This window comes from Botryllus schlosseri, chromosome 11 (assembly GCF_051294905.1).
Source record: "Botryllus schlosseri isolate E-star chromosome 11, Bs_hap1, whole genome shotgun sequence".
Classification (NCBI taxonomy): Eukaryota; Metazoa; Chordata; class Ascidiacea; order Stolidobranchia; family Styelidae; genus Botryllus; species Botryllus schlosseri.
The window spans coordinates 6,917,453-6,928,698 of NC_137246.1; the positions used below are offsets into that span (position 1 = coordinate 6,917,453).

General features: G+C 38.3%; 1 long non-coding RNA gene across 2 annotated transcripts; it reads right to left on the reverse strand.

Moving 5' to 3' along the window:
• Nucleotides 1-7,586: 7,586 nt before the first annotated feature.
• Nucleotides 7,587-11,031, reverse strand: LOC145450763 (uncharacterized). 2 transcript variants are annotated; one of them, XR_013918579.1, is made up of 4 exons: nt 10,800-11,031; nt 10,409-10,559; nt 8,590-8,762; nt 7,587-7,698 (listed from the first exon to the last, which is right to left on the reverse strand). It is a non-coding gene; the product is annotated as an uncharacterized LOC145450763 (long non-coding RNA). The 2 variants fall into 2 exon arrangements; XR_013918578.1 differs by lacking the exon at nt 7,587-7,698 and having other exon boundaries at nt 8,518-8,762; nt 10,800-11,027.
• Nucleotides 11,032-11,246: the final 215 nt, after the last annotated feature.

Genomic DNA, 11,246 nt, shown 5'->3' on the forward strand with positions numbered 1-11,246 from the left:
AAAATTGCGTATCGGACATATGCCCGCCATTCCAAATGTGTGACAGATTCCAAAGCATACAAATTCAAAGCTGAATTCAAGGGTCTTTCGCCAATATATTTCACACAATCAACGTATTGCCGGAAAGGTCTTTCAAAGTACGTTAAGAAAAATCTAAATTAGGAGTGATTATCGGCCTTGTTTGTTTTTAATACCACTAACAACCTTAGACAAAATTGGGTATCTGACATATGCCCGCCATTCCAAATGTGCGACATATTCCAAAGTATGCCCAATTCAAAGCTGAATTCAAGGGTCTTTCGCCAATATATTTCATACAATCAGCGTATTATCGGAAAGGTCTCTCACAGTACTTTAAGAAAAATCTAAATTAGGAGTGATTATCGGCCTTGTTTGTTTTTAATACCACTACCAATGTCAGGTAAAATTGGGTATCGGACAAATGCCCGCCATTCCAATTGTGCGACAGATTCCAAAGCATACAAATTCCAAGGTAGATTCAAGAGTGTTTCGCCAATATATTTCACACAATCAACGTATTGCCGGAAAGGTCTTTCAAAGTATTTTAGGAAAAATCTAAATTAGGAGTGATTATCGGCCTTGTTTGTTTTTAATACCACTAACAACCTCAGGCAAAATTGGGTATCGGACAAATGCCCGCCATTCCAAATGTGCGACATATTCCAAAGTATGCCCAATTCAAAGCTGAATTCAGGGGTCTTTCGCCAATATATTTCATACAATCAACGTATTATCGGAAAGGTATTTCAAAGTATTTTAAGAAAAATCTAAATTAGGAGTGATTATCGGCCTTGTTTGTTTTTAATACCACTAACAACCTTAGACAAAATTGGGTATCGGACATATGCCCGCCATTCCAAATGTGCGACATATTCCAAAGTATGCCCAATTCAAAGCTGAATTCAGGGGTCTTTCGCCAAACTTTCAATAATAATATCACATGCCTCTTGATACGCGCCTATAGATGCATTCCTTATTATTTCATCACTTGTAAAATTCAAACATGAAGTACTGACGTGATTGATTACAAAACTCGGTAACCCGCATTGTATCACCCACAACATGGCATAATGAAATAAAATAATTTTAAAAAACACCTGCCACCCCGCCAAACGGTCGACTACTTCTAAAGCTATATCGAGTACTGACCCAAAAGAGAGAATTGCGTGAGACACTGGCAGTAAACCCTAATGTTGAACTTCCTAGACCTCACATGCACGTTAGGACGTGACAACGGATTGCTATATAATTTACTGATCTTGAAAGCTCCCACAGATTCAACTCACGCGACTAACAGTGATATGTGCAATATCGCACAAAATGAGACTATGCCATACAATCGCGTGGACTGTTACACCGAATTTTCTCAGCGAATATGAGCTGCATAGTGGGGTGCCGGAAAATGTGGCCGAAAGGGGTCAGATCTTATCAGATTAGGGGCCAATTAGGGATAAATCTTAAAGTTATACAGGAGTGCGTATATAAATAGGTAAATATTGTTGGATGACCAGTAGTCATCACTGATAGTTGACACGGCGAGCGAAGAATCTTACTACCAGCGGGGAATCACTTACATCAGATCAAAGGAAATTGTCGACCAACATAAACACTTTAAACACGAGTCATCAATAAACACGCATCATGCACTGTGCAGAAGCGGAATAATACGCACGGTTTCTATTCGCATTTAAAAACTGTACTCTATATAATAAAGAATCATTTCCGATGATGTGCTCATTGTCCGAAATGCAGGCGCGGAATGCTCTTGAATTCGGCGTGAAAGTCTGCCAACATTACAATTGAAGCGCGTGCACTTTGAAGGCGCGCCTTCCGCTAATGTGTTCATTGTCTGAAATATATTGAAAATCTTAGGGTCGAGACCAAAAGTCGAGTATTGAAATCTGAGTTAACGATATAGCCTACTGTGGATCTGACATGGGGTAATTGCGATTAGTAATCGTAATCGATTACGACGATTACATCATTTTCAAGTAATCGTAATCGCAATCGATTACATTCGAGAAAATTACGTAGTAATCGTAATCGACTACTTGCCGTATTTAATCGAGTTCTTTGTGAAAGAACTATTACTTTTTATTTGTACAAAACTATGACATGAACTGAACATTGGTGAACAAGGAAGACGAATTATACAAGTTAGTGATAGTACAAACGTCAGATTTTCAAACGCCACTGCTTATTATTGCGTCAGAAGTGGCTAATTAGCTTTGCTCGTCGTTGCATAGAAAGTATCCAGTTATCCTAATAGTGAATAGAGATATTCGATGTACAATGTACATTGTACATTGTACATTAGGGTTCTTCAAATATGACTTTTTTCTCAAATCGTACTGGCTACTTGATAAAATTGTTAGGTTACCTAATTTAAGCCTACACACAAAATTTGGTTCAGTTCCACCCAGTAACCGGTTTGCTACAGGAGAAGAAAGTTTGAATTTATTATATAAAAATAGATAATGAAAAATTTGAAAATTTTCTGTTCACTCCATGAAAGTGTTAGGCTGTCTATAGAAACGATCTTCACCAAATTTGGTTCAATTCCAACCAGTGAAAGCGGAGTTATTGCCGTCGAAAAAATTTGATTTGAATGAATGAGTATTTACGGTGAGCACAACTATAATAAATAAACAAAGAATCGGTCACCGTAAATACTATTTTATTCAAATCCAAATTTTTAAATAGGTAACCTAACAATTTTATCAATTAGCCGGTACGATTTGAGAAAAAAAGGTTATTTTTGAAGGGCCCTATTGTACATTAGTGTGAGTGTAAGAACACTCACCGTGCTGTATATAAGGATCAGCATCGGGATCGCTACTCTGCCTAGTTTAATATAGTAACTTTAGTATTGATGGTTTGTTATGCTTAGTTAAACGCAGTTTGACCGTTGCTGCTTGGCGAGCAGTAGGCCTATGTAGTACGAACGTACATCGGACAAAGGTTTGAAATTTTGTAGCCCACTCGTCAAATAAAACATTACGGTTTCCACGACGAAGCATTAAAAATCAACAGCTGCTGATATATATCATAACCGAGCCGTTTTTCGTAATGGCCACTTGCATTACATTATCTGTATTAAGTTGAAGGCAGAATTTTATGTTCACTTTCTCTTATTTTCAAATGATTCTGCTTGAAACGGGCGCCAATCGTTATTTCACAATTCTTTACCCAACATTTGGACCTGCCGTCATAGCCATCGGCTTATATGCAATGTTATTGTGACTTGTAGCTAGAATCTAGACCAAAACATAAAATATATTGGCGAAAGACCCTTGACTTCAGCTTTGAATTTGGCATACTTTGGAATATGTCGCACATTTCGAATGGCGGGCATATGTCCGATACCCTATTTTACCTGAGGTAGGCAGTGGTATTAAAAACAAACAAGGCCGATAATCAATCCTAATTTAGATTTTTCTTAAAGTACTGTGAAATAATTTTCCGATAATACGCTGATTGTATGAAATATATTGGCGAAAGACCCTTGAATTCAGCTTTGAATTGGGCATACTTTGGAATATGTCGCACATTTGGAATGGCGGGCATATGTCCGATACCCAATTTGGCCTGAGGTTGTTAGTGGTATTAAAAACAAACAAGGCCAATAATCACTCCTACTTTAGATTTTTCTTAAAATACTTTGAAAGACCTTTCCGGCAATACGTTGATTGTGTGAAATATATTGGCGAAACACTCTTGAATTTACCTTGGAATTTGTATGCTTTGGAATCTGTCGCACAATTGGAATGGCGGGCATTTGTCCGATACCCAATTTTACATGAGGTTGGCAGTGGTATTAAAAACAAACAAGGCCGATAATCACTCCGAATTTAGATTTTTCTTAACGTACTTTGAAAGACCTTTCCGGCAATACGTTGATTGTGTGAAATATATTGGCGAAACACTCTTGAATTTACCTTGGAATTTGTATGCTTTGGAATCTGTCGCACAATTGGAATGGCGGGCATTTGTCCGATACCCAATTTTACCTGAGGTTGGTAATGGTATTAAAAACAAACAAGGCCGATAATCACTCCTAATTTGGATTTTTCTTAAAGTACTGTGAAATACCTTTCCGATAATACGCTGATTGTATGAAATATATTGGCGAAAGACCCTTGAATTCAGCTTTGAATTTGTATGCTTTGGAATCTGTCACACATTTAAAATGGCGGGCATATGTCCGATACGCAATTTTACCTGAGGTTGGTATATAGTGGTGTTAAAAATAAACAAGACCGATAATCACTCCGAATTTAGATTTTTCTTAACGTACTTTGAAAGACCTTTCCAGTAATACGTTGATTGTGTGAAATATATTGGCGAAACACTCTTGAATTTACCTTGGAATTTGTATCCTTTGGAATCTGTCGCACAATTGGAATGGCGGGCATTTGTCCGATACCCAATTTTACCTGAGGTTGGTAGTGGTATTAAAAACAAACAAGGCCGATAATCACTCCTAATTTAGATTTTTCTTAAAGTACTGTGAAAGACCTTTCCGATAATACGCTGATTGTATGAAATATATTGGCGAAAGACCCCTGAATTCAGCTTTGAATTGGGCATACTTTGGAATATGTCGCACATTTGTAATGGCGGGCATATGTCCGATACCCAATTTTGCCTGAGGTTGATAGTGGTATTAAAAACAAACAAGGCCGATAATCACTCCTAATTTAGATTTTTCTTAACGTACTTTGAAAGACCTTTCCGGCAATACGTTGATTGTGTGAAATATATTGGCGAAACACTCTTGAATTTACCTTGGAATTTGTATGCTTTGGAATCTGTCGCACAATTGGAATGGCGGGCATTTGTCCGATACCCAATTTTACCTGAGGTTGGCAGTGGTATTAAAAACAAACAAGGCCGATAATCACTCCTAATTTAGATTTTTCTTAAAGTACTGTGAAATACCTTTCCGGCAATACGTTGATTGTGTGAAATATATTGGCGAAACACTCTTGAATTTACCTTGGAATTTGTATGCTTTGGAATTTGTCGCACAATTGGAATGGCGGGCATTTGTCCGATACCCAATTGAACCTGAGGTTGGTAGTGGTATTAAAAACAAACAAGGCTGATAATCACTCCTAATTTAGATTTTTCTTAAAGTACTGTGAAAGACCTTTCCGATAATACGCTGATTGTATGAAATATATTGGCGAAAGACCCTTGAATTCAGCTTTGAATTGGGCATACTTTGGAATATGTCGCACATTTGGAATGGCGGGCATATGTCCGATACCCAATTTTTCCTGAGGTTGTTAGTGGTATTAAAAACAAACAAGGCCGATAATCACTCCTAATTTAGATTTTTCTTAAAATACTTTGAAAGACCTTTCCGGCAATACGTTGATTGTGTGAAATATATTGGCGAAACACTCTTGAATTTACCTTGGAATTTGTATGCTTTGGAATCTGTCGCACAATTGGAATGGCGGGCATTTGTGCGATACCCAATTTTACCTGAGGTTGGCAGTGGTATTAAAAACAAACAAGGCCGATAATCACTCCTAATTTAGATTTTTCTTAACTTACTTTGAAAGACCTTTCCGGCAATACGTTGATTGTGTGAAATATATTGGCGAAAGACCCTTGAATTCAGCTTTGAATTGGGCATACATTGGAATATGTCGCACATTTGGAATGGCGGGTATATGTCTGATAGCGCAATATTATCTAAGGTTGGTAGTCGTATTGAAAACAAACAAGGCCGATAATCACTCTGAATGTCGATTTTTCTTAAAGTACTGTGGAAGTCCTTTCCGATAATACGTTTATTGTGTGAAATATATTGGCGAAACATTTTTGAATTCATCTTGGAATTGAGCATACTTTGGAATCTGTCGCCCATTTGGAATGGCGGTCACATATCCGAAAGGCGGAATATTGCGACAGGGAAAATGGCACTAATGTGTCAAGTTGATTCTCGTTAGCCGGTCTCACTGTGAATAGAAGATGTATAGGTATTAGAGATATTATATTTGTTTAGAATAACCTAACATTTCGATTATTGAATAGTGGAATATTGTCCTGCGCTCAGTTGAGGGTTAATATTCCGAGTTCGCGGAAATAGTGTTTCACGTGATCACAGAGATTTCGCCGAAATTTCGCCAGGACGAGTTGAGTCCAGATAACGTTCGCGTTCGCGGACCCTACAGCAGCATAGATGAGCATGGATTAGGATTAGATTTTGAAAAAACAGGATTTGTGAAATTTCGTTGGATTTGGATTGGATGTGGATCAGACATTTTTTGAGAACGGATTAGGATTTGGATTGGATTTACCTATTTTCTGGGAGATTGAAATGTCATCATCATCATCATCATTGGTTTATTAGCAATTTTATCAGTTCAATACACCACAAAAATGCGATTCAATGAAAAGACAGGAAGATGTCGAAGCGACAAGGAGTAGTCTATGGAATCTGACACCCACCTTGGCCTAGGCGATATAAAGAGGAGGCATGCACACTGAATGAAGGTAACGAAGATAGTATAGAAAAAGAATGCGACAAGAAATAGGGCGGCATGTCATGGGAAGCGAGATCGATAGGTCAGTCGTGGTCCGGTAATCTTGAGGATGGACTGTATTTATTTAGTAGTAATTGCTTGTATTTCGACTTGAATGTGGACATGCTCGTCGACTGTCGGATGGCCGGCGGGATACTGTTCCACACATCAGGTCCGGCATATTTGATGGAGCGATGATCTTTTCGGTCGATCATATGATATTTGGACGACGTGGACGCGCGTGTGTTGTACTTGTGCGCTTTTGATTCAGAGGTAAAGAAGTCATTGAAATATTCGGGGCAACGACCGCAGTGAAACTGATACATGAACTTGGCGATTTCTAGTTTCCGCATATCTTCTATGTTTAGGACGCCGAATCTCTTCAGCAGCGACTTATTGGATGGGCAGCCAGGTCCATTTGGGGCCCTAGCTATGATTCGGAGTACTTTGTGCTGTAGTTTCTGCAGTGGCTTGAGTGCAGTTTTACTGGCAGCCCCCCAACAGAGGATGCCATAATGTAACTTCGATTGGATTAAGGATTTAAAGAGTATCAGAAGAACCCATGCTGGCATGAAGCGCTTAAGGCTGTAGAACAGGCCGCACTTCGGTGATAATTTAGTTTCTAGGGACTGAATATGACTCTTCCAGGACATCCCAGTAAACACAGTACAGACCAAAGATGTAGAAAGCCGATCCTGATATAGTAGATATTAGATCTCGGCAGGTCGTAGAAAGGGGGATTTTGTGTCGACTCAATTCAATGTCTTTTCCATGTCCTTCAATAATGTAAATATTATGCAGATCCTACAGCCTTTAAACATGGTGAGTAGAATGTAGATCCTACATTAAAAGAATATCCTGATATAATAACCTGTTTTCTACCACTGGGGATAACCTGATCACGGCTGCGTACACACACACACACACACACACCACATTATCTACTGCATATTAATCACATTTGCAGTAATTTATTTCAAAACGAATTGGCAAGTAAATAATGCCGGTGTAAAAAATGAAACGAACGAAATTACTTGAAGGGCCAAGTAGCAATGAATAAAACTATGAGAACAGTCAGTAATCAGAAGGTTTCATCGTCTGATGATGATAATCCCTCTGGCGTTTTCTTTTCAACACGCTGTAGAAATAAAATGAAAATGACGATTATTAGCTAAGACATTCGTACTGCGAAAATGGCAGAGGTAGCGAGTAACGAATGACTCCTACATTTTTTTCACCCATACTTACTAAAATGGATTTGATTCTGGACTATTTCCACTCAAGTTTTCAAGTTTTTATTATTATATTTTTTATGATTATATGACTAGAGAACTGACTTCAATCGCCACTTCTACTTGATTATCAAGATCAACGGTGACTACTTCAGCAATCTTTGAAAACAGCCACTAATACAAAAAGAAGTCCTGACTAAAATTTCTTCACATTCTGTCAAAAATGATCAATTCAACAATCCAAATGAATCAGTTATTTGGCAGCTAGTTGGAGAGATATATACTAAGTCCAGAAAGTGGAATGATACTCTGCCTGGAAAGCTGAAGACCTAACAATATTGTGTACAGAGAACAAAACATTTGAGTGGCGGCACTGGTATAGACATTAACAAATTATTAGAATTGACAGCAAGATAACCAGCAAGACATTAAAATGAGAATTAGTGCAGTTTCTTAGGCTGTAGTGATACTCAGCCAGTAATTGACCTAGCAGAGAGCAAAACGTTGTAAAAAAGCGAGCGAAACCTCCGACAAATGATACGATAAAACATTAGAATCGACAGTCTTACTAGAAGCAGAATAACAATCATGAGGGGTTAGAGAACAGAAGCCCGGGAAGTGACCATCAGAAATTACTGCATACTGGCCGAACAAATCCATGACCACTAACAAATGGTCTTTTAATAGTCAATATTGATACCAAATGACACCACCCCTATTTCACCGCAACATTTAGCAAATACAGCGCTGGAGTCAACCTTATAAAGCGCTAACCAAACGCCCATTAGTTTTCCCACCTACTACTTCGCGGATGGAAATACGCATTAAAGCGAATGGACGCGACTTGTCACACTCTTGCTATTTCTGCTCCCTTTTTCTCTTCCTTCCTCTTGAGGAGGGAAACAGTCAGTCGCGTTTACGGATCGTGAATTCCCGGCTTAAGGGTGATTCTTCCTCCAATGGTCAGCACCTTGAAAATTGAGAACAATGTTGTTGCAAAATGCATGACAATTTGAAAGTTACATCATTCTAATTATTCCAGTTATTGCCGTGAATCGTTACAAGTGCGGTAACCATAAGAATTATTACTATACTACAACTACAAATACAATATATTGTATAAAATAATTACTAATTCTTTTACGTTGATCGAGTCCCAAATGGATGAAATATGTCGAAGAATTTGCTAAATTTTTTTGTATAATTTGACAGATTCCGAAATCTTCTCAAAGTGCACCTTTCAAAAATTTGATATCAAGACTCCCAACATTTTACAATTCGAAGTTGGATGGCTTAACCAATACAAGCGAACAGTTTGTATCGCAATTGACGATTATGTAGAGAACGCTGCGAGACATTTGAGTAGGCCTACCCTAAAACGTTTCTCTGACATGGACATTAGGGCTCTTAAAAAATGAAAATCGTTCTTGCTACTTGATAAAATTGTTAGGTTACCTAATTCAAGCCTACACACCAAATTTGGGTCAATTCCAACCAGTAGCCGCATTGCTACAGGAAAAGAAAGTTTCTATTTATTATATAAAAATAAATAGAAAAAAATTGAAAATTTTCTGTTCACCCCATGAAAGTGTTAGGTTATGTATAGAAACGATGTTCATCAAATTTAGTTCGATTCAAACAAGTGGAAGCGGAGTTATTGCCATCGAAAAATTCGGATTTTAATAAAATAGTATTTACGGTGGGCACCGGACACCACTATAATAAATAATTAAAGAATTGTGTCACGCTGTCATACTGTTTTACGCAACCGTTGTTATGCACTGCATTGTTGCTGTGTTCTGGCTCCATTGATGTTATTTCTAAATTCGACATTAATGCGTCATAATTCTCCATCTGGTTTTGAATTCAACTCTGTTTTGCTTCCTTTATCGTGCCGGTAGCTCTTTAATAGGCACGCGAAAAGTTCTTCGGGTTTCAATAACGTTTATCATGAAGGTACTTTTGAAAGCGGTATTAAAATTTTGTACCACCAACCAGTTATTTAATTACTATTCATCTTCAAAGTAAATGCTCATTGCATGAAGCAGGGTTGTAAGACTCGAGTCAGGTTTTTCTGTTGACTCGACTTGACTCAGGTCATCTTCTCAAAGTACTGAAATGACTCGACTCATTGCGCATGACTTGAGACTCAGACGGCCAAGACCGACATTTCATTATTATTTCAAAGAATAGTACAGCAAATCGCTATTGGGATTTCGTCTATTTATACTGGTATTTGAAAATGCGACCAGAAACTGCTAAAAGTAAGGAAAATTCGTATATTATAAATGCGACCCACTCGATATCACAAAAAATATATAAAAAGTTGGTTTAACAAGACTTAAATTGGAAACTGAGCGGCTAACACAATGACTCTGGCTCGAGTCATAATACCATAACTCGGACTCGGCCCTCTGCTCGCTGACTTGGACTCGGACTAGACTCGGTGGTGAATTGAAAATGACTCGAGTCAAAACTATAAAAGTGAGATTGACTTGCGACTCGGAGCCTTGTGACTTGGTTACAACCCTGGCATGAAGCCTCAAAAGTTACATGAGTGGAGTGACTAGACAAAGAACACAGTGACATTTGCAGCATATCATGAATGTCTCTTACTATATGTGATCTTGTTCAAATGGAGGTTGATGAAAGCGTATTTCCCATTCTTTCCGACTCTGCTATAATTTCACCAGACTGGCAACCTTCTTCATGATGCTTTTTGCTGACTGACCAATATTGTCGCCGCCAACGGTACGAGTGCAAATGTCTGATATGTCAATATAGGAACAGAATTAGTTGACTGTTCATGACCGTCCACGTTCAGAGTTGCATCTCAAAGATGCTAAAATAAGCCTAAATATAATCCAAGCAATACGATCGTCCACTTTGACTGACTGAATTTCTAAAAATAATAAACATAACAACTTGATAGCTTCCACATCTTACGTTTATATATACCGTCTACTATCGGCAAGCATTTGAAAATAACAAAACAGATTCAACATACCACATCTCTTGCAAAGGCTTTTGCTTTCATTCAATATGTCATCAAACTTCTTTAAATCCTCCTTTGTGGTGAGTGGCTTTGGAATTCTTCTAGGATCAATTACGATATCGTTTTATCATATACAATCTATGACGGAATAAAAGTTTCGGATAAGTTCTGAAACGAACACAATTTTCCACACAAAAGTCAATTGCCACACGAAATGTCAAATGCTACGGTGCCATTTTACGGTCCATTATTGCGGGTTCGAGCCTGACACGTCGCCTCCATAATTCCTACCGAAGTTTTGGCCGTTTATCTAGGCTCCTCCTCGCCATCTGATCCGCATAGCCATGTCTTAAAAAGCCTAGGAGTGGGCCGTGCTATAAGTGGGCAGATGGTTGCCGATGAACTCGGCACTTGGTGAATTCGGCCCTCGGGAAATTTTGTAATGAAGTGTATTAACAG